Source organism: Chroicocephalus ridibundus, chromosome 4, assembly GCF_963924245.1.
Source record: "Chroicocephalus ridibundus chromosome 4, bChrRid1.1, whole genome shotgun sequence".
Classification (NCBI taxonomy): domain Eukaryota; kingdom Metazoa; phylum Chordata; class Aves; order Charadriiformes; family Laridae; genus Chroicocephalus; species Chroicocephalus ridibundus.
Window position 1 is genome coordinate 79723503 of NC_086287.1, and position 23500 is coordinate 79747002.

The 23500-nt window shown below is 39.2% G+C and overlaps 1 protein-coding gene across 3 annotated transcripts in view; it reads right to left on the reverse strand.

Annotated features, from left to right (window-relative positions):
* Window positions 1–21327, reverse strand: part of ADCY7 (adenylate cyclase 7) — a 67992-nt gene extending 46665 nt beyond the window's left edge. For 2 of the 3 annotated variants that reach the window (XM_063334386.1, XM_063334384.1), the window contains exons 1-2: window positions 21238–21327; window positions 14673–14801 (exon numbers count right to left, since the gene is read on the reverse strand). The gene's annotated coding sequence lies outside the window, so the exon portion shown is untranslated. The remainder of the gene's footprint in view (window positions 1–14672; window positions 14802–21237) is intronic. The other variant, XM_063334385.1, reaches the window with a different exon arrangement.
* Window positions 21328–23500: the final 2173 nt, after the last annotated feature.

The window sequence follows — 23500 nt, forward strand, 5'->3', positions numbered from 1 at the left end:
GAAGAAAAAACTACTCAATCTCCATCTCCAAATATTATAAACATTTTACCCAGACAATCAACAGATCAATAGAAGAATACGTACTTAAACATACTGTGGCAAGCTGCAGCCTGAATGTAACTTGATTGAAATACTTAATGATAGATGGAAATGGCTGAAAAGAAGGCTGAAGACTAATGAGAGGTATCATCTTTATGCTAACTGATCCCAATGGTTTTCAAGCAAGGTCTGTGTGACAGCAAAAGATACTCTGCTAAAGATGGGAGAAGAGTGTTTCACTAACTTTTACAGCATTCTTGATGATGAAAACCCTAATATTTTCAGTAAGTTTTATTACACACAAGATCAAATATCAGCAATTAAAAAACCACCACAAGAAAACTGAATAAAATAATGTATAATACAAAACAGCATAAAATATTTTTTAGGATCTTGGATTGCAGATTGACAATATGGCAGGAAAACCAGCTAAAAAACCCAAAACATTCCCTCCCTGCACCTTGCAGCTCTAGAGAAGACTTATCTAATGCTAGGGTGGAAATGAAGAGATTCTGACCACTAGATTTTCTTGGAGAATGAGAGGGACAGAAAGGAACATTCCTAGGATAACATGAACAGAAAATTGTATCTCCAGGTAGGCACATGATCAGAAGACATCATCAGGTTATCATCCCTGAACTTAGTGCACCAGCTCTCCAGTAGGTGAATCCATATCATACATAACAGCTCCTAGCTTTGTTGTCCTCTCTTCCTGCCTTATCATCTTCACATGCATTATGGGAACAACTGTTTAGATGTGACAAGATGCCGAAGTAGTTCAATACCTCACCAAAGTACCAGGCACCGGTAGGAGGCATGGTTGCTAACTATTCATTGTTGGAATCCAGTACACACTCACCAGGGACAGGAACCAAGAAGGGGAATAAATGGTTATAGAGCAGTGTTGAAACAATGACCCAGAGTACAAGTGGCCCAGGACAGGAAATCAAAATTAAGATGTCAGTGGGAAACCTGATACAAGTTAAATAGGTGTGCTGGGAAGGGAACAGATCAACACCTACTTTGTTGTTCATCCCAAAGCTCCATCACTAGAGACCCAAGCTAAACTGCCAAATAATCTGTCACAAAATCAGAGTGGATGCGAAGTATTTTATTGCAAAAATAATTCAAATAAACCTATAGTAATTTTCTGAAAATCTTTTCTAGGATATACAAATTACTTAAATCGCCACTCAAAATAGGCACTCCATTCTATTACAGTGTGTTAAATGCCCAGTTCATACACAAGCCCTGGGAGAGTTGCAACCAAGTCCCATTACCTTTTGGCCAGGAGTTAGCTCCACCTAGCCCAGCCCAATGGGCACCAGTATTCATAGAAGTTAGGTGGAAACCAGAGATGATTCTTAAGAAAAAGATAAAGATCCTGACAAAGCCTTCTGGCAGTCTTGGAGATAGATGAGAGGAAAAAACAGTAAGACATCATCTGAAAAGGCAGATACAAGTCTGCTGTGTCTGTGCATACACAAAAGCAGAAAAAAATAAGGCTTTGTTTAACCTCTGTTACATGTTCAGTCTGGAGTGCCCAAATAAGCTGCTTCTTTACTTTCACCTTACTATGTATCCAGTATTAAGGATGAGTCCCTGGTAATCAGCAGAGAGATGCCTCATATTGCTTTGAAACAGACCAGCGCTGTCTGTAGAGCAATACTCGGCAGCAGGTTACTTGTATTCAGTTGGGAAAATGAGGACGCCGCCGAAATAATTTAGGGTGTCCCACAAATTTCGTAATGCCTTTTAGAAAAATATATTATGACAGTTTTAAAAATCATCCCAGAAACAACACTGTTCAGAGATTTTAGAAGAGGAGCTAAAGGATGTAGAATTGTTGTTTTCAATGTTTATGAAGGTGCTTAATTGTAGCAATTCAGACTTGCAATGTACCTAGTTAGCTTTTAGAGAATTAATTTAAGGACTATGCCAAACTCACAAAGTTCCACTGTTTTTTCAAAAAATTGTTTTATTTTATAAACTTGTGCCTAAAAACCTAACTTTCCCCAGAGCTCCTGATAAAGTTATATGCTAGATTTACTTTAGCTGCAGAGGGATCAAGCTGCTGCTCCCCCAAAAGGGTTCTCATGACCAGGTCCTGAGGGCAGTATACTTCCTATCATACGCAGACATTATAAACAAAGATAACAAGTGAGAGAAGTACTTTACATCAAAACGGAGGGGGGGGAGAAAAAAAAAAAAAAAGATTCTCTCTATGTTTGTAACTGAAGCTTCTCAGAGGCACAGAGACCAGCCTGCTGATAAGCAGCAAGTTTCCGGAAGTAAAGTGATATGCAGACTAAGTACCTAAGTACTTTGAGCTATTTTTTTGATCTGCAAGAGAGACAAGCCTCTCTGCATTCAACACTAACCACAGGCGCCTATTTTCCCAGCAACAGCTTGCAGGCCATTTTCATTTTGACTGAAGAACATTTAACCAGTTACATTATAAGCACCACACCTCGCTGCTGTAACAGCAGTTGCTTTTCACACCTACTAAATTGTTATTTGCGTAATATTGAGCTGGTGGATCAATGCTGCACCTGTAGCACAGACCTGCTTTACCATGTTTTTTTAAAAAAGAACCTAAACTTTACCAAGCTAAAACTAAACTTTATCAAGGCAGAAAAAACCCTACAGTACTAAAAAAAAAACCAAAAACAAAACAACTCTTCCTTTTGCTCCTTAGTAATGCCTCTGTCTGTGTAACCTAAAGCAAAGGAAAAAATCTTGAAAAATTCAAGTATTATTTTTTCAAGATTTTTCCTTTGCTTTAGGTTTGGAGTATTAAAGCACAAAGAAGAAGAGAACATGACAGTAGCTCTTGGTGAGTTTTAGGGAAACTTCATTAGCTTCAAGAAACAACAAATTTCACGTAACAAACTCCAGAATGGAAGGATAGATTATTTTTGTATTATGAAACCCCAGATTTATCATACTTCACCAAAGGTAACATTTTTTTAGACCAAAGACTTCCAAAATGGTTTGATTCTTCCCAGTTTTATTCAAGACATCTGTTCACTGACCATTCACCAGCATATTAAATAAACTGTAGAAATCTAGATTTCACAGTGATTATGGAAATTATACAGAAGTTAACGAAACACCAGTTTTGATTGACTCCTTTTTCTTTTTCAAAAAACCAGCCTCCTTCATTTTTTTTCTTTTGATCCAGTTATGAGATACACTTTGTATTCTGACCAATAGTTGCATTTTTTAAACATCAGTAAAAATTATTAATGATAATAGCTTTGGCTACTATTTTCAAAAGTGTTTACACTATCCTTACTCAGACTTTATGACTGGTTCAGTGGATGCTTCCACAAACCTCTGTAAAGAAACACTGCAGTGCACCAAGGGTTTCTGGTTATCTACGTAGTTTATTTATTAACTTAAAACTATAAAGTTGCCATGAGTCTCAAGAGTTCACCCTCCTAGTGGGCATAACAGCAGCACCAATATTGCTGGAGCCCTAATCTAAATGTTCATCTTGAATATCCACAATTGTAGAAATATCTTAATTCAGTTCAAATTAGTCAAATTTACACTAAGAAGTGAAATATTTTACAGGAAATCTCTTGTACCATTTTTGACTGACTTCACTAATAAATATTCTGAGCTACTGACACTCATTCAAAGTCTTTTTGGGCAAAATATAGTGGCATAATGTGTACCTGGTACAGTTTTGGAAGTATTCCATATCAAATCCGTAAAAACCACATTTCATTACAGTAATTATAACTGAAGAAAATGATCATAAGACAAAAATGTGATTATTAAAATATCATGCAATACTTCAGCTATATCTTAACAGGCAGATCCTTCAGATACCATTGTGTAACACTGCGAAAGTTATTTCCCCCTCAGCTACAAATAGTCTGTATTTAAGAACTCTCAATATTTTTCAGAAATGTTTAAAATAGGTTTCATGTTATCTTTTTAAAAATTAACAATAATTTATAAATCAAACTAAAACTATTACAAATACTAAGATGCTTCTTTCTACTGCCTGGCTAACACTTAACAGATCTTCTAAAAGTCACTTCCATGTTATCCTAAATGACAGTATAAGGAAATAGAAATTGAACTGATGCTTAGCTTAAAGTTTACTTTATTCAGAAACATCCAAGACAGTTTACAGTTTCTACATTTATATTGTAGAAACAACATAATTGCTTAGGAACAAAAAAAGAAACTCAGAACAAAGCAAACAATATTAGGTAAAACTGGCACTACTTTCTCTCCCATACCACCTTCAAAATTACATTGAAAACCACAAGAAGAGTCAAGAGTGTATCGATTTCTCTCATAAAAGGGATTTCAAAATTCCTAAACTACAACAGGAAGGAGCATGCTGACTGTATGTGTTACAACTCGCTGAACAGCCTTCAGTTCCCTTCTCCATTTTATCTCTTGTTGCATTTGAACTTTGCTACCACTGTCTTACAAACTCCCATGAAATGATGTCCTCTGGATACACCTAGAAAACTGGATTTTTACACAAAGACTGGTCTCTGGGGAGTAATATTTAATTAATGCAGTAACTATTCCCTGAATGCAGGAAGTTTGAAGAACACACACATGCAGAGCAAATCTTAAAAGTACTTCTAAGAAGCTCTCCAGGAGTTTCAGGTACAATCTTTCTTGCTCTGACAGGTCTAAAGGTTATGTAGCACTGCTGGATTGATTTTCAGTTTCAGTAATTAGAGTTTTTCTACCTGGTACAGGAAGTTAATTAAGAACTTAGGAAACAGTAGTTCATATTTAAACTATTTCACATCTTAAATTGCAACTTACTCCTTTAATAAGCAAATGCAACAACAGAAACATCATTACTACAAGGCAGTTTCAAAGAATACTCTTGCAGCAGCAGCTCTCCAGCTTCAGCGGAAGCTATTTGGCAAAACCTAGCGTGGGTCTATCTGAAGCTCTGTTTCTCTCAGCACATTCATACTGCTGTCTGGTTTACACATGTACCTTGACAAGGCTGGTAGTGACAGCCATTTACACCCAAACTAGCTTGAGTGAAAAGCGCTACAGAGTTGAAACCCTACAGGATCAACCAGACAGAAAATGTTACAAACTAATAATGCAACAGCTCAACTATTCACCTATAAGCAGAACAAATGGCATAATGAGATAAAAAATTAAAAGTGACAGAAATTCAGAAATTACAATCTAGGAGGTAACTATTCAAAACTGAGAAAAAGCAATATCCTTTAATGAAAATGTAATTAAACTATACAACTAAATTCCATAAAATCACTGAGTTTATATTTTAATGTTGGGAGAGGATATAATAAGTTTTTATGAACACTATACACTAACAAAATTCAAAATAATAATGGACTTAAGCCATAGCCCTAAGATCTGACCTGCTGGTAGTTTCCTAAAAGAGTCAAAGACTTCACATTGTACATAGAAACACAGTGCTCAACCAAAACCCATGCTATGAAGCATGTCAAGAGCAGATCTGGGAAGAAAACCCAGACTCGGTAGTTCACTGGCCAAATCTTATCTGGTAGATCAGGGAGCTCCTACGGGAGCATAAATCACTCATTTAATTAGTGTCACAGCCATTTCCGCGCTTTTCAAAATTCTGATTACTTTTAACTTTCACTGAAGTTGTTCAGCACAGTTTAAGACCAGACTTGAAATCCAAACATTGACAAAAACCTAAGAACGATATTTCAACAACCACATCCTCTGGTTAAAGCATAATAAATTCCAGAGGTACTTTTCTCGCCTGTAATCCCGTCTTTCCATCTTGTGCACATACAAATTCTCAAAACCTTCTGAAGCCCTTAGCCCCTGATGAGAAGGATGACCACTGTGGTTAAAGCAAAGAACACAAAATATGTTTGCTAGCTTTTGGCTCTCCCACAGATTTCCTGCTGTTGGCCTTTGAGCATGTGGTATCCTTTTTTCTCTCCCTGAGGAACTGATCTAATACCATCATCTACCTACAAAAGATGCCGGCAAAATAAATGAATACTCACAGTTTAGGAATAAACAAGTCCCAAGCTGATAAGACACACATAATTTTGGATTATAACAATGCATTACAGTAAACATCTTTGTTGGCACTTAAATCTTTTGTTGGCCTTGATTCTCATACTCCCAGAAACTGATATAATCCATGGAGGAGAATGTCTGTTCAGCTGTGGCAGGAAGCACAATGCTGGGCTTTAAATATCCCATAAAATAATAATTAAGTTATTGTGTAACATTATTATATTAAAAAAACAAATATATAATTAAATAAGAATGCACGATGTTAAGAGTAGCAGAACATCAGTCCTTCAACTCCCACTGACAGACACAGCGGTTACAAAAACAACACAGCAAATCAGTGCTGTAAATTCAGTTACAGAAGAGGGGGGAATCTTTCATTTAACACTGTTTTTTTCAGTAGCAAATGAAATCCGTATCTCTGAGCAATGGCAAGACAGAACAGTGGATGAAATCATGAAGTTCCTTTCATTCCTTTCACACGGTTGTAAGACGACCACTACTTTTGTTACGTATGGTTCAAGCTGACACATGCATCATTACCACCACTTCCTTATTTCTCAAGCACAACTCACTGCTCAAGCAAACAAACCTGAATATAACGGGGGAAGGGCCTACAAGTGAAATGAGAGGTATCACTAACAGGGATGCATTCAAATATAAGTACCTACTACAACAAATGCATGTTTATTCATAAAACACCACCCTCCCCTCCCTACACATGGACTTTAAATTAGTTTAATGAACAGAAATCTAGAGAGGAAACTTTTGCTGCTCATTTTAAACAACTAAACCCACAGGTCTTGACTACAGCTCTGCAACAGGGGCTTCTCCAGTAATATTTGTTCAAAAAGTTTCTCCTCCTCTTCCTCTCTCCCTCCTCACCACTCGCTCCTCTCTTGTCACCATACCGCACCACTCGTTACATGCATGTCGCAGTCAGATGAACTAAAAAATAACCATTTCTGTCTCCTAGTTTTTGTTTCTTTTTGCCTAATAGGCAGATGGGGTCAGTGATTGTGGGCAGTGCAGCTTTGTGGGCAGTGCAGCCGGCAGAGCTGAGAGTGGCCGGCTGTGGAGCAGAGGGCAGGAAGATGCTCCTTAACCTGAAAATGCTGCTGCAGCCATCATGGGAAGGAATTGTGCTCCCACATGTGCCCCGAGCTGAGGGACAGCCCAGAGAGATGCTAGGCAAGAGCCAGCAACATTAAAGATCAACTTCTCAGGGGAAAACAGACCTCTTGATGCCTTTGCTAAACAAGTAGTTAGGGTGGGCTGTAATTCTCTATTTTAACACCTGAAAAAAAGCCATTAACAGTTTAGTTATACCCAATCTATAATCTCCAGGAAAGAGCCAAGAATTTAAAGAACAGGGACTGATAAATATACACCAGCAGGGAAGACTCACCCCAGTCAGACAGGCTCACCACATCTCTGAAAACTGGAGCTGTGAATGAGGAGATCCAAGATGCTTTCCCAGACTAGGGAGGAGAATCGTAATTGCATCATTTTTCTAAGATGAGCAGTGTCAACGATTTAGGCTCTGAGTCAGTACTGAGCCAGTCAATGCCCTGCGGTGGTCCCTGGGGCACTGTGCTATTAGAAGTGATGACTTTCACAACAGGCTGCCGAGCAGGATCCAAGCCAACTTACACTTATTTAAAAAAAAAAAAAAAAAAAAAGAGAGAGAGAGAGAAAGAGAGAGAACTGCTACTTTATTTTTCAGTAAGAGCAAGACATACTGCCAGTACTTTGGCCAACTTCCAGCAGCCAAATTACTGTTAATGTCCAGAACACTTTCCACTTTTATCTGGGGCCCTCCAAGATGAGTAAATAAAACCTCATGTACTCTTATTTCTACCAACATTCTGCAGAAAGAAAAAGCCAGAAACAAGGCTGACTTCCTAGAATCACCCTGCAAACACCATCCACATCGTCTGACTGCCCAGTTTATGCTTCCATCACTAAATCACAATTCGTTTGCTGTCTAAAAAAACCAATCCTTTCAAGGGGGGGGGGGGGGGGGGGGGGGGAAGTGCTCTTTACTTCCGACTTACAACTGTTGCATGGCAAGACGTGCACCAAAAGTATCTGTGTTCAAGTGCAGGAAAGGAAGGAGGATTAATCAAAGGAGTTTCAAGATACAAAGAACTATTTAAAAAGCTTAGCTCATGCTTTTAGTCAAAAGGGAGTCAAGCACACCAATAGAAAAAATATCAATCATTTTGCAGTTCATAATATGCATTTTATGTATCTTACACACCCTTCCCCAGACAAATCTCAAAAACAAGTATTTTCGCATGGGATTACCAGTCTAGAAAGACATACAATTTCCCAATGAGAAAGAAAAGAAAAAGCCACAAACATTTATGTGTGTGTAGAGTGTTTCTGAAGTAACACACTCCCCAAATATTTACAGATCCAAAAGCCAATTTTACACTAACAATTCCCTCAGACTATTCTCTTGGTTTTAAATTAAGTCATTTAACTGACTTTCACAAAGTTTTGCTATGAAATACCATGATGCTTGAAAGAGAAAGTATCTCAAACACAAAAATTTAACAAATGAAGCAGAAATCACTGAAATACAATATAATGCACAATATGACAAAGCCTGTATTCATATCTGTCACTAAGTCAGCCCACTTAACCAGGAGCTAAAAGCCAAGTGTTTCAGGGTAAGGAAAAACATAAACCATATGCAACCCTTCAGTGACCTAAATCATGCATAAAACAGGCACATCTACAGTTTTAGCAACTCTACGTATTACACACAGACATAAAAATGCTGTAACATTTATTTAAATCATAAAACACTGGTTTACACCCAGACTTCTACTACTTTATCACCATGTTAAGCCTACGCATACAGACACTACAAGTCAGAAATGAGGAAAGGAAAAGACAAAATGTAAGTGAAAATGTCTGGTATGTATTTTTGTTAAAAGTTCTATGCAACTCCTTAAAATGACTGTAAGTAGTTACTGTTTGATGACAGATGTACTCAGGCACATGTATGTTGGATTATACCAATACCATCTCTTTGCTAAGTATACATATAAGCATATTCAAGAACATACAAAAAAAACACGTAAGAAAATAAGTTGAAATTAAATACAAGCAAACAGTCAAAGCTTAAATTTCAAAACATTATGATCGCTCCACAGTGTTTTTACAAAAAGACACAACTGCTTTAATAGGTTCAGTGACAAGCATAGAAGGAGACTGTCTTTTGAACTCCACCTAAAGCTGAGAGTTTGTGTAAACAAAGTATGTGGGGGAAACACAGCAGATTTGCAAGAAAGCTACTAACAGGTCAAGTAATGTTCCAGAAAAAATCAGTAGGATAAAAGAAAAAAGCATCCCATTAGAAAACAAATTGTACACTGTCAGTAACAGACATCAAGTACAAATTAAGAAAGCATTAAGGAAAAGTTTTTATATTTATACAATAGCTAGGGACAATGAACATAGAAACTAACATTCACTGAACTCTCTACCCTAAACACTGATTTATGAAATCCTGATTTCTTAGACAGGATGACACACAAAAGTAGTAAAACAAAGTAAAATCAAAGCTGCAAATCAAGCATCCCAAGAACAAGACATATTTTACATGTACTACGAATACTAGATGTCTGCTGTATCAACATCATGGCTGGAAATAAATCTGTACTGTGAACATAAAGCAAGAATTCAAGTCACCCACAATAAACAAATATTAAGATTTACAGAAAATTGCATTCATGACAGATACAATAATTAATACATCAATTCTTTTAAGTGTTGTTTGATTATAAATTTCCCTGAAAGTATCCTCCCTTGGATGAGATAAAGCCTGGAAGTTAGCACAAAAACATGCTTAGAAACCTATAATTTAAATAAAAAGCCATACGTACAAGTCATAACTGTGAGAAAAAAGGCTGAATTAAGTACCATTACATATGTGTGTAATTCTAACATTTCTTCCTGTGGTTTATACTGTAAAGGCAGATTGCAGCACTGCAGTGGAGCTCTCCCCACTCCCAAGGAACTCTGATCATGGCCGTGGATGACCTCCCCAGAGCTGATACAGAGCAGATCAGAAGTCTGATCCTTCCCCCTTACAGACAGGGAGCAGCATTTGGCCTCATGACTGCTCCTCCTCCAAGCACCTGAGTGCCTTCCCTAGTCTGCCCTTCTTTTATGACCCTACAGAAAACAATCAGATGAAGTCAGTCTAAGGAACAGGGACGATTCAGTGAATGATGCATCAAGGAACTCAGGCTACATGGTAAATGCAGGTCAAGAAATCTCAAATAAGAAAAGGCATATTCTTATTCTGGCAGAAGTCAAACAAAAGAAAAGCCAGGAAGCTCATCAATAAAAGTAGACGTTTGTGTCAGTACTCCTACATCGAGAAGGTTGTACCTCTAATTCTTGTTCAGAAATTAGTCTCTTGCACAAACAAGCTATAGTGAAGTAGAAAACCAAGGTAACTGCACCAATACAAAATCATATGGCATATTCCAGAAGTATATAATCTTAGCCATATATTTCTTCATTTAATGTGCTTGAAATCTAAAATTAATATTTCATTATAGGGAAATATATGTAAAAGTGTAAGTCACAGGCCCTAGGAAAGTGCTTAAAAGTTTGCTGACTTCTCCATTAAGACAGGAAGGAAGTTATAAGAATGATTTAGTCCACTGGCTCACAAGGTTAGTGATTTATCAGAATATTAATGATAGCAGACAGTTTTAGTAGACACTAAATCACAAAATTGCGTTTTAAACAAAGCTTTTAGCACTTGACCGCAGAGAAAAACTCAGCTTAGGCCAAAAATAGATCAAAATTCATAAGGAAAGTGAAAGATGAGCCTTACAGTTTTGAAATGCCCTTTTTTTTTTTTGAACGACTCATAATGAAAAACTGTGTTTGCCAATATTGCAAGGAGGGTGCTCCCCCCAGGTTACTATCTCATAAAAAAAAAAAAAGCTTTGTTTTCTTTTTAAGCAGAGAAAGGGTAGGTGCATAGAATCACTTTTGCCTACCTATCCATTCTGTTAGCTATATATCAGCACACAAAAGAATTAATAATAATGAATAGGGAATACAGGAGCTTAAAACTAGACAAAACTACATCTTGGGATCATTCTGACACAGGTATTATTTCCGACCAAAAGGCATACAACGCAGTTTGTGTTCTACAAACGGTCTGTCCGAATCATCAAATTATCCAGATTTTAAAGATTTTTTTTTTTTAAAGGCTACCATGCTAAATAAAACTAACTACCTAGTTACACAAATAAATTATTAGTTGATCAATTAAAACGTGAGGACTAATAGCATATAAAATCTCCCATAGTAACTGACAATGTACAAACTCATAGCCCTCCTGATAAAGGAAAGTAGAATAACCTGTCTCACACTTGCCTTCTGTAGGATAACATTATATACAGGTAGTAACTAAAGCATTTTACCTTGTTCCCTGGCAACATTTTGTGCAATCATCCTCTTATGTTAGAATGCAGACCTCTTACCTCCCCAATTATTGTCTAAAAAGTAGCGTGGCTGTAATTTACTGAGTTCCTCCCCTGATGTAAGAATATATGTTTATGTTAGAAGACATACGTGCAGCCTGACCGCATGCGCCTCTGAAGTGGTTGAGGAAACAATGCTATCATAAGCAGCTCTGCTCTTATGACTATCACTGGAACCTACATAAATAATCTGAAGTTCAGCTGGACATTACTAACACTCTTTAAACATAACATTTTTTTGTTCAAGAAAGGAACAGCCTTTGTTAGGAAAGGCTGCTGAACAAGACATCATTAAAGATCATCCACAATTACTTGGGCCGTTCCCTAGCAGAACAGGTGGTTAGTGCTTACAAAAACCAGTTTTTCAGGTCTGAACTCAAATTGTGTGGTAACCATGCAACAGACCACCTAAGGGTTTGCAACAGACCAGAGGGTCACACAGCAGCAGAGGGAACAACAAGAGAATGGAAATCTGCTTGGATCCTTCTCATGAAGAAAAGAAGAGCCGGTGCTGGGGGCGTCAAGTAAAGGGGTACTTGACGTCAAGTATGTCAAGGAATGGGGACATGGGAACTCTGAAAAGCATTGACCAAATCCCAAAGAACACTCCAAAGAACGGAGATACAGGGAACAGCATGCAGTATAGTTTGTTTTGTGCTGACCATCAATATGCAGCATCACCTGGAAAACTCCTTTAAAAATTCCCCCCACAGCTAGCTATGTATTTTTGTGACTGTCAGCTATCTCATGCCTCCCAGAGCTAAGCGCTCCTAGCAGATGGGACTTGGGAGAAGTTTACTTCAACCAGATGCAGAAAGTCAGCAGCGATTTTAAGGTCCAGGGCAGCTGTTCCCAAGGTCCAGGCTCAGTGAGTGAGCCCAGAGAGGCAGCACCCAGAACCCCAAGGTGCTTAAAGCACTCACATATGAGGTGAACACAAATACAGCTAGCTGGTGTCTAGAAGAGAATGCATGAATCAGGGTGATAACACCACTAACTAGCATACAAGTGGAGAAGTTATTAAACATAAGCCACAACACTGAAAAGAGAGATGAAGTTGTTCCCCACTCAGGGCCTGCCCACTGCTAGGCCACTGCTCTGAGAGCAGGGTTCAGGTCACAGCAACTAAAAAAGTATTTCTGGACAAGTGATCTCCAACGGGTTAGGTAGCTGCATGCAAAAGTGCTTTTACAGTGCACCAGGTTTCCAGAAAACATGCGCTGTCTTTCCCCTTTTGGTATCTCCAGAGTCCCCATCTCAATGTTATCACTAACCTCGCCTGACTCTGCATCGGGGCAAGTTTTTCCCAGGTCCACCATAGTATTATTATACAATATAATTAGGTCTCTTCTGCCTGCAACCCACAGTTATCCCATTTCTGTGAGGGCAGTTAAAGAAATCCTTCCTCATCCTCCCTCTTGAAAGATCCTCTGTTTCTAAGGGGAATGTTTCTCTAGCATGTAAGAACTGCAACACCGCACGCTCTTTCCAACTACTCCAACTAAACTATGTTTTTCAGCGTCCTGAAAGCTATGGTGAATACACTGCACTGGAGAAGTACTGCCTCACTCCTTGCCTTGGTTTAAATGAGAAAGCAAATTAACTGATTCCCAGCTTTCTGATTCCCAGATTCCCATACTTTCTACAGCCAACACTCCTCATACTTACCAGCCAGTAGTAAGTTTGGTTATTGGGGTTTTTTTTGGCAAGTGCTTCTTAAAACATTGGTTATCCATTTGTAAATGCACAAGCCCAAACAGAGATGCCTGGGATACTGATACACAAAACGTGATAAGCAGCATACAGAAAGATAAAAAGAAACAAGCACAGTATCTTTTAGATTCTGCAGCCTCCAGAAATGATGATTTAGTTCATTTTCTTTATTTATAGATATACATGTATATGTATCTTTATATATACATGTACATATTTTCATTGGCAGCAGAGACAACTGCAAGAAAAGCCTAACCATCACTGATTAAGGATCCATATTTCAATGCAGTTCAAAGTAAGTACAGCATAATGCATTTCTAAATACAACAGCCCGCATAAATGTAGGCCAAAAATTAATTCAACATGTAAAACAAGTGTTTAGTGCTAGTCTAGCAAACCAGTTTAGCTACAACTACATCCAAATTCCCTGTGTAAACATGCTTGATAAACAGTTATGGAACACAGCCAATATAAGAAAAGAACAGCTCTTAATTCTTGCCTAAATCTGCCCAGAATCTTGAAAAACAAAATTTCCCGCTTTGTTCTTCCTATATAGTATTCATGACTTGTAATTTAAACTCCTTTATCTAGCAACATTGTTAATTTATTGCTCTGTACCTGACCAGAAGCAATTAACACCCGCATGTAGTTCTGCTCACGCTGACAACCTGTGGCACTAAATCATGTTCTGCAACTCTGCAAGTGAGCTCTGAACATGCAAGTAATCAACATGTCAGCTCGCCGGGGAAAACAAAACCGCCTCTGTGGAATTTTGCCTATTGTGGCACTGCAAGAACTGCATGAAATATTCTTTACAAAGTAACAATACTGGGTTTTTTTCCTATTTCTTTAAAAGCTAAACATGGTGTTTATACTGCTATCAGATTAAATTCTCACTTTCTCAGAGCAACTCCTAGCTTTGACTACCTTCCAGCAGCTGTGAATTTTGTATTATATTACATGCAATAAACACTGCACTTTCTTAAGTGAATCATAATATATGCCAACACAATTATCACTATAGTGCTGCAATGCATTTTCTGCCTTATTTTAAAAGTGCAGCATCCTGAGGAAAAAGGGAGTTGGGGGGCTTGTAACTGTTATTGTATTACAATCAGTAGACTAGAAATAAAAAGTAAAAAGTACTAAATCCAAAACAGCATACTTCTCAGGAACTTGCAAAAAACTATAGGTGATTTTTAAGAAGTACTACTGTGAAATATTTTCACATTCATTTCCTGCTGTACAAGTAATGCAGAGGAGCAGAGCTCTTTCGTAAGAAGTACTGAAATTGGCCTAACAATTCAATTGGCAACACCTCAAATCAAAACACAGTCCAGGTCACTTTTCCAGCATGTCTATAGAAGTATAACTTACTACTTGTATAACTAGGAGCACAGTTTTATAGTGCAACCACTGCCGAAGAGGAGGGAACTGTCTCCGTCTGTCTCTCAAGAAGTTCAACAGTATGTTCTTGTCACTTCCTCTAGCCTGGCTGTTCTGTTCCTACAGAGGGGAAAAAATAATAATAAAATAAATAAGCAGACTTTAAAAAATGCTTATCCTATTAAAAAAATAGCTTTTTGTCCTTTTAGTTCCATGAATCAGTGCACCAGCAGGTCAGATGGATACCAGCGCTGACTACAGGGAGGGTAGGGAGCACAGGGGCAGGAAGAGAGCAGCGCTGCCCACTTTAGTGACAGCTGCTCGTTGAGCCAGCTTAGCTGCACCATAAAAATCATACCCTTCATGGCTTTTACTCCTGCATTTATATTCAAAGTCATATAAGAATATTTCTATAAAAAAATAATATTTTACACAGACATTATTAGTCATTTTTACATAACTACTGAGTAGAAAGGATTTTAAAGTTCTCAGGACATTCCCAAAAGAAAGCTGTGCCCTCCCATACATACACAAGCCCTTGCTGAAAAAAAAAAAAAAAAATTGTTAAATTCATGAACTACATGGATACTTCACAATAGAGCAAAATCAGGCCCAAATCAGCCCCATTGGTGGGCTGAAATAAACCAGGCCATTAATCTTCGAGTTGTAAATCCAAAGAAGTATGCTTTGCCTCCATTTTTCTCCTGTCTTCTAACAAACTGCATAGTGCCTACATATACTAGTATATGTACTACACACAGAATAAGCAGGACAGTAAGAACTTGAACAATTACAGCTCCAGAATTGATTCACTGGCTTTATCCATGATAAGAATTTTTAAAGCATTTTCACCTCAAAACCCAGTTCCTGAATAAAATGTACTAGTAGTGACTACATCCATTTCTCACGCCCTCTGTCATTAATTCTAGTTTATTCCAATAAGTGTGTATCTCACAAATATATAAATATTTGTTTCCTTGGCATTGAAAGGACCGCTGCCTTCATGGCTGCAGGCTGAAGCCACCAGCAGAGGAAGAGCAGAAGATCAGGCAGAAAGTGTCAGGAAGTGAAAAAGTTTTGATAGCTGTACCCCAGCTTCCTTTCAAATGAGGAAATTGAAACTGAAATTCTGCTCTGCTACTGGAATTTATTTTTTTTATTTAGTCACACATAAGTTCAGTAGCAATAACAGAGAAAAAGATGCAGACACACAGAAAAGCCCCAGTACAAAGTTTACCCTCTCTCAACTTGATCGGAACTGTTTTTTTTTCCCCACAGCCTGACTAAGTTTGAGCTTGTTTCAGCAAGCAGGCCCTGCCTGAAATATCGTAACAGATGGGACTCAGGTTGACATGAGCCAGGTGCTAAGAATATCTGGCATTTAAACGATCAGAGTTTTATTGCCCATTTCCATCAATTTCAGCTGACTTTGAATAAATGCCAGTGAGCTTGGTCTGCTTGAATCCACCTCTGATGGTTCCTTCCCAGCTGCACTCAATACTCAACCCTTCCACGCACTTTGTCATTCTATTGGCACCCTCATTTCCTCACCATTTTGGTTACTTGGAGAGAAAACAGTATCTGAGTAAGAATTAGTCACTGCTAGGTGGTTTGATCATCAACTAGTTCTTTAAAAGAACCCCCTAGTATGAATGTATTATATTTTTGTATAAATAAAGCAGAAAACATAATGTCGCAGATTGGACATTAAATAAATAATGAATAAAACCTAGGCTATATTAAAAATTAAGAGCATCTTACTAAAATATTTTATTCAACTCATTGAAATGCTAACTCGCCATTACTAGTCATAACATAACTTCATAAAGTGAAAAGTAACAAATTAAAACCAGTTATAGTCACATGTAGATTATTTCTACATTTATCTACCTATAAAACACTTACAATATTGTCTCCTTCCTTGAAATAAAGCATGCACTCTTAAGACTTTGCAACTTAAAGTCCTTTTAAAACACTTTCGTATTGATTATATTACAATAGTGTGCTTGCAGCTTTATAACCAGCTATTTCCAAGGCAGCATTATTAAAAAGAATTTATTGCAATACTTGCTGAACATAACAAAAAACCCCACATTCCTTTCGTTGTTGGCTGAATGACAACTCGCATGTCAAACTGTACTTGTTTCTATATCACACAGATCAGAAGATGCTACAAAGCCCTATCACTACTCTTAAGCAAACTGTGATGCAGGACACAGGAGAACAAGTCTGAAAATGATCTCATTCAATTACCTTTACCAGAAGGCCCTGCAAGCTACCTGAGCAGTGCACACATACGGACACGACAGCACACACAGACATACACATAGCACTGCGGCACTTCGGGGAGAAGATGCCAGAAACAGCCAGCCCTATTCAAAGAAAATTGTCACCTTACTCTGACTTACACTGTTTGTTACAGCCTTGGTAATCTTTGTTATTTCTGTTTTTAACTAGAACATGTTACTTATTCACTTAGTTCTATGCCCAGAAACAGAAGTTAAACACACCCTGTTTGTTCCTTCTCTCTAATTACAGACCAGAAGCTACTTTTAATGCTGAAAGGAGGATTGCAGAACAGCTGTTAAAGAGAGGAACATTTTGGCCATTAGCTGTAAAGGAAGCTCTTAAGAAAAGTGGTACGTGTGGCTCCACGTCACGAGAGCCAGATTCGTCTTTGTTTCGTCTCTAAAGCACGAACAGAGCTGCAGCCCCTGAACTGCAGGGCCTGTGCTGTAAAAATCAAAACAGCAGCCTTGTTGCCACAGAAGAGGTGGTTTATTTGCCTTTTATAAAAATGCTCCTAAAACAGGCTACACAAAATGAGTAAGTTTGAAGGATACATTTTGATACAAACTCATGTCATAACTCCAAGCAACTGAGGTAAAGCAGTGCCTTGATTAGCAAAGGAACAGCAGCCCTGTGTTCTACTTAAATTTTGCCATTTATCTTTGAATAACCCAGACAAAATTATTTCACCTTTCACACCTTAATTTTACTAACTCTGAAGAAATAACGCTCAGCAGTAGCAACCTACACATGCTGTGCAGGAAATAGTATTACAGCATATTTACACTATTGTATGTTATGCTTATTAAGCAAAGAAAAACTCTTCCAAAGGAAAGATCAGATGCATTGGCTGCTCCTCTGCCTCCATACATGAACTACCCCGCTGCTTGGCACGGCAAGACAGAGCCTGGATCCTGCTCAGGGTGACTCTGGAAGACAGGATGGTATCAGAGGCAAAAGGCAAGCAACAGCAGTAGTTATTTAAAGTGATTTGCAAGTCTCTGGCGATAACAATGATAATGATATTTATTATGAGATAAAAGTTTTATAAAACTATTTTTTTAAAGAGAGCATTTTTTCCAGGTGAAAATTGGTGTTTTTTTAAATAGGAGTATGAGGAAATCCCAGATCAATGTCCCTACTGTTTTCAGAATGCAAAATGTAAAATATGTTTTTCAGCAAACACAAGATATCAGCTACTCATGAAGTATACCATAATGATCTAAGGAAGAAGCTGCACTTCCGTATTTTAATACAAGATGATCTAACTACACAGTGGTTACAAACTATTTCACGCTGTAACATCCTGTCAGCTTAGCAAATAATCATCTTGAAACTTCGCAGATGCTATTATCTCCCTATTTATGCAGTATTCAGTCTTTGAAAAAACCGTTAGCTCTTCAAGTGGCTCTTTACAGAGACTGTATTTAAGAATTTGAATACTCATTGGGTTCTAATTAGAGAAGAAACCAGCAATCTTTGGCTCAGCCAGGTCCCATTTTTCATCTGAAAAACTTTTTTGGTTTAAGTAAGGTCTGTAACTCCACTTTAACAGCATGCCTAAATCTTTGTAACTGCTTTCGAACACAGATGCTTCTCACAGAGAGCACCAAATCCATCCCAAAAGAACAGCAGGAACCAGCGCAGACAGCAGCCAATGCTCACACACTGCTAGTGGAGGCAGGTCACACCTTGGTAAGCCAAAGCGGCACTGAAGCACACAACTCTTTGTAACCTAGACGACAACACCAATTCCACTGGCTATCTGCTCTTGCACACCTCCATTACCAGGTTGATTTCTTACAATAACAAAACAATCTTTGATTTTCACACACACAAAAAAAATTCTATACAGAAAAAGTCCCAAATGATACTTTCACTATAAAAGCCCTGCAGATGCTTAGTGAAGTTTGACTATTACATTTAATTAATCTGAAACACCAAATAAATCCAAGTAGACTGGATCCTTTTCCAGAAAGATAAAATGTAGCTTCAGCACAAACCATGAGAATGAGAAAGCAATCACTGGGTGAATCACTGCAGCCTAAGTTTTACAGCCTTCATAATAAATAAAAAATCAGAACCAGTCATTTTGATAAATTCTGTAATGTTAAATCCAAGTCAAAGATGTAACCCATGAATAAATCTACGAATTCAATTTAGATTTATTTTTTTTAAATTCCACAGGGAATATTGTCTTTTTTTTAATCTAAGAGCAACTGGCAATTACACAAACACGCACATTAACAGAAGACAATGATCATCTGTCTCTAAGCTAACACCTAAACTAATTAGCTCTCAACCAGCACCTGCTCTTTCACTTAGCACAAACGATGAGAACATAAATATCCACATACATTAGGGAATGAAGTATCTTCCTTGTTTGCTCTTAATGGTGTTGACGTTAGCTTCATTAAGAAAAAAATTAAGAAGTTTAATGGCTGCTTTACAAGAACCCCCAATGACCCTAATTGCTGTTAGTAACGGCTTATGGAAGCATAAATAACATGCTATAAGGGCCATTAGAAATCAGTATTGGCTTACTGTTTTCAGAGTGGTATTTCACATACTCCTCATTTTCCATTCTACATTTCTGGATAGGGGGAAACTGACAACGCGTCAGTGACTTTAGCAAATACCGGTTTTAATGTCAACCACTGCAATGAAGATTTTCTTCAAAAGTACTTAGTACACTACACACACGAACATGCCATAAGTACACTGACTGTACTTATGGTCGTACCACAGACCTGCAACACATTCTTCTTCCACCTACAGGAGATCGTATAAAAACTTCCAGATCAGGACTTCAACATTTGAAAGGTCAGGATACCTGAATAAGCAAACAAAACCTCCTAATACACACAACCACACCATCACACTGTTTATTTATTTCTCACCTAGACACAATCATTAAACCCTCCTAGAAACTTTCTCCCCTGGAATCCTGGTTGCTTAAAAATAATGATAAATGACACCACCACATCGTTCTTATTTATCCTCAAAATATATAATAGCTATAGAATTTCTTTGTGATACTTTTCTTTTTTAGACATAAAGTAAACAAGTTCATATCTCTTTTTTTTTAAAGGAGAGTTCCTTTTAAAAAAAAAAAAAAAAGAGACCCACACATCATGAATCTTAGCACAAAGCAGTAAGGTCACTAATGCAGGTACAGTGACACACTATTTCCCACTATGAAGATGTTTTCATACTGCAGTATCCAGCACAGGACACTTTATTTCCTATAATAAATCACAACCACCTCAGAATCAAACCCACTTTTTAGATGCATTGGCATGAATTTCCCCTCCCTTCTATTTGCACAGCACTTAACATGGTGTGGTCTTGTGTCACGACCAAGTACGTCAGGCACACAGCGATACAAATAAAATATAACACACCTGACAGGAGAAAAGGAGACTTCTATGCTGAACCAGCTTCAAACATTACACCGCGTATTTACTTTGCGTGTCCAAAAATGTTTTCAAAGTGTCTTCACCAGTCTTCAGCACTTCTGCTGATCACATCCTTACTGGTCATAAAAGAAGTCTCAGGTTCAACAGACTTTAGCATGCTCCTGGGTCATCGGTGACAATATGTCCCTGCTATATAATATACTTTAGCTGCACCCACAAACGTAAGATCCTAGCAATAATGGTCAAATGCTGTAGTATATGTATTAAAGGGTTTTAATCCCTTCATTAACACAGAGCACTCACTTGTTACAGAAATGCCATAACATGTCCTAACGAGATTAGAAATGATTTACCTATTCAGCAGCATAAAAGACACAAACCAGCCTTCTGCAGATATTTCAAGTTCCCCCTGGATATTTAAGCATCTCTTTCAGCAATTTAAAGCCCTATCACACTAAAAAAGTACAAAAAGGACCCAAAACACTCTGTAACGGAAAAGTTGGCTTTTGAGCACATTACTATACAAAAAAAAAAAAAAAGAACCCAAACCCAAGCGAATAACTTCTCCATTCATCCGGCGCGCAAGAAACGGGCGTAAATTAGCGAGGCCTCCGCGACTTACCAGATCTGCCTTTTCTAAAGCCGAACAGAGTTTGGAGAAAGGTTTGCGGGCCTGAAAATCGGTCCGCTGTGCCCCCGAGCGTATCGAGCGGCGTAATAAGGGGTGGCAAAGAACCGTGATACAAGAAAGTTAGTCAGTCTTCGAGGCTTTCGTCTCCCGCCGCCCCACTCCGCGGGAGCGGGCCTGCCCACCCCCCAGCCCTCACCCTCCCCTCACCACCTCTCACCTGAGGCCGGCGGAAGAGGAGCAGGCAGCGGCGGGACAGCGGGTCAGGGCTGGGGCCGAGCGTTCCTCCTCCTCCTCCTCCTCCTCTGCCGCCGCCGCCTGAGGTGTCTCTGAGGGCGGGACGCGCGCGCCGGTGCCCGCGCCCCGCCTGCCCCCTGGCGGGTGGCGGGGCCGCCGCTGGTTGCGCCCCCCCCCCCCCCCCGCCTTCAGAGGCGTCTCTGAGGGGGCGCGGGACGATCGCCACCGCCTCAGCCTCCCCTCCAACACTCGCCGTGAGGGGGAGACCCTCGGCTACGCTACCCCCCCTCAGGACGGAGGGGCTCCGGGCCAGCACCCCCGTCTGTCCTCCGTGTGTCCCCCCCCGCCTCCCGACCCCATTCACACAGGGGCCATCCCCCCTGTAAAGGTGTGGAAACAAACTTCTATCCGCGAGCCTAAAACACAAAGGTTTACAGCCAGCTGTAAAAAAAAAAAAATAAAAAAAAAATCTGGCCACCGTTTGGGCATTCTGGCAAGGCTCCGAATCTCCCCGCAGCCTGCACACAGGGACAAGGGACCTGTCCCCCACAAGACATGGCTGAGGCCATCCTGCAGCGTCAGTTTCCCATTCCTCCATTTATCTACCGCTTTGGTCCTCCCAGCGCGTTTTGTGTGCGTTTCACCAGGCTGGCAATGATTCCTCAGCGTATCAAGCCTTGAACATCTGGCCACTAATTCCGAGCCAGCCTGGCTCTACCACGCCTAAGTCCGACCCAAAGCTCATTGCGGGTAATGGAAAGAAATGCTGATTTCCATGGATTTTTGGATTAAGTTTATCTGGGGAAGCGTTAGTCACAGGGGACCGCACGCAGCCCGTGGCAGGCAGGTGCCTACCTGCAGCTACAACCACATGTTAGTCATCCACGGTCCTACCACTACTGCGATAATAACGTTAGTAACTAAATACAGAAATTTTTATTTGTGTACTGCCACCCAGCTGGTATTTTCTATTCTCTGTAGGCCCGAGTTACGTGCTTGAACGGGCCCTCTCGGAGGGAGCAGCAGTTCAGCACACACACCACAAGCACGACGGCTTCATTTGACCCCCCTAAGCTCCTGCTTGAGTATTGGTGGGCAAATAGGAAATGTGTTTTCTGAGGCTGCCCGGCCATTAGGATGCCTTAGGGCTGTTAGGACTGGGAATCTTGGAAAGGAATTTAAATCCAGTTTCAGCAATTTGGGACAAGTATATGAGGAATACAGCCAGAGAAGAAGTGGTGACGTACCTGAGGCACAGGACTGGGCAGCAAGCGAGCTGGACTCTGCTCCTCTGCTCCCTGCCCTGCCGCACTTTCATGCGCAGTCTTGAGCAAGTTACTTAATCTTACATAGGTCTTCCTGCTCCTGCTCTGGACAGCGTGTATCTGAAAAGCACTAGGAAATTACTGGAGCATTCAGATAGAAGTAGTGCATAGGATATTCATACCATTTCTTGGGGGAGAGGAGAAAAAGGATCTTCCAGTAAAACAATTGTTAAAAATAATTCCTTGTCTTCACTGAGAGTTGGATTAGATAACAAGATTTAAAATCTGCAGGAAATGGAAAATACATTGTTCTGCTGAGATCATAAATGGAGTCGTTTCAGAACAGATGGACTCCATTTACCACTTCATCAAAATTTCGTGGACCTTCCGAGTACACAGATTGCTTAACACCATTTCTGTATACCCACAAATATTTGCTATCCCAGAGTAAGATCTAAAATTCCTGCATGATTCAATGGGACCGACACTGTAATATTTTTTTTAATGGCAGCAGTTTCAAAACACTCAAAATAAGTGTTGTATGTACACTGTTGTGCAGATTATTCTTAAGATATTGGTAATTACTGTAACGCATTTCTAGCAAAAGGGATGTAAAAGGAAAAAAGTAACATAAGGAAATTAGTATCCAGTCAATTAGCTGCTGTATATGCTATGTATAGACTTCCTCTTTTCTTTTTCTGCTGCTTATTTCTCTCTCGAGCTAAGTACAGTCAGGGCTGATTTTTACAACACAGATGCTACCACCCCTTGCTGGAGAGCACCTGACACTGCTGGGAGCCCTGCTCAGTGTGACTGCCCAAGTGTAAGGTTCCGTCTTTGGTGAGAAAAAGTGATAGCACCTAACCTGTCATTTTAATGGCTTATCTTTTTGCATCTACAGATTGTTCTAAAATAAATTTCCTGTGTTTATGTCATAACTACAAATGTTTGATACTGTGAAAATATAGCCCATAATCAAAG